The following is a 1,588-nucleotide window of genomic DNA, read 5'->3' on the forward strand; positions in this document are numbered from 1 at the left end:
GCCCCAGAGTCCATTGGCTCCGATGAGAGAATCAAAGGTCCACCAGGAACCCCAGTAGCCATTAAGACAGATCTCGGATGGGCCATAGGAGGGACAGTTTGTGTCGATCAAATGCAAACCCCAACCCAGGTGAGCATATCAAACACCTCCATTCCCGGTAATGGAACAGCACCTCACCTAAAACCACACCTAGAACACTGCACGCTTGTGACAACCAAACCTGTTTTGGAAGCAACAGTGTGCCAGACAAGCAAAAATCACAACAACTTAGCCTTGTCCATAGAGGACAAACAAGACAAACAACATCTGCAAGACTGGGAGTCATGGAGTATACTTCCAAGATGCCTGAAGAATATGCAAGTGCAGTGCACATATGTTTCCAGCTCACCCGCCACAGTGCAAAAGAAAGAATTGTACGCTTCCTTAGATGTGTCAACGAAGGCAAATGCAGCCTTAAGATGCGTCACAGTCTACAGCGGGGAGAGCCACACTTACGTCATATTGTTTGCAATCATAAGATACATCAGAGTCTACAGCGGGGAGAGCTGCAGTCTCGGTGTCTTCTTTGGAAAAGCGAGACTAACAATACATGAAGGCCACACCGTACCAAGGTTAGAACTATGTGGTACCACTTTGGCTGTAAAGCTCACCAACTTGACAGCGAAGACGTTGTGCCTTGAACTACAGTCTACCACCTTCTACGCAGACAGCAAGAAGATGTCAAGCTACATCTACAAACAAAGCAGACATTTCTATGTCTATGTAGGTAACAGAATGAAAAGAGTTGAAACATCTTTGAGCCCTGAACAATGGCAACATGTGCCAACAGGTAACAACTTTGTGAATCAAGTGAAGTGGCCCAACCTTGCCACACAGTTAACAGAATTGACCTGGCTAGAAAGTCCTAAGTTCTTGGTCTGTTCAAATAGACAAACGCCACAGAGACCAAAATGCTATGTACTTCCAGCTTCAGATCAACGTGCCAACCTTCAACTTCAGGCACCCAGTAAACGTCAACCAATCCGCTTCAAGTGCCTGTCTAAGCGGAAGCACCTGAGATTAGGCATAGTTTTGATCGTCTTGATCACTTGCCTTAGCATCCCAAGAATAAACCTTATAGGAGTCTGCAAGGACTTACAGACTATTGATGACATTTGCCAAGACCCAGTGATTGACAAATGCCTGACGGCCAAAAATTGCCTTCCCCATACATCTCACATGGGCGAAGCGCGCATAGGCAAAGCGTGGGAGCACATGATTGGTTCACCCTGTGAAATCATGGACTCTAAGTCGTTAAAGACACCCACACCCACGCATGAAGTCCTCACTACCCTGATGACAACAGTAGCAGTCATCTTCAATACTCCATCGGTGGTTCCAGATACCTCGGTTCCTGAGTATCCTGAGTCTTCTGCAGCTGCTGTTGTTCTTGAGCCTTCAGTTCCAGCTGTTGTTCCTGATCCTTCAGTTCCAGCTGTTGTTCCTGATTCTTCAGTTCCAGCTGTGGTTCCTGATTCTTCAGATCCAGCTGTTCCTGAATTTCCAGAGGTTCCTGATTCTTCAGATCCAGCTGTTCCTGAGTTTCCAG

Source organism: Protobothrops mucrosquamatus, unplaced genomic scaffold (genome assembly GCF_001527695.2).
Source record: "Protobothrops mucrosquamatus isolate PMUCROS unplaced genomic scaffold, P.Mucros_1.0 scaffold1353, whole genome shotgun sequence".
Classification (NCBI taxonomy): Eukaryota; Metazoa; Chordata; class Lepidosauria; order Squamata; family Viperidae; genus Protobothrops; species Protobothrops mucrosquamatus.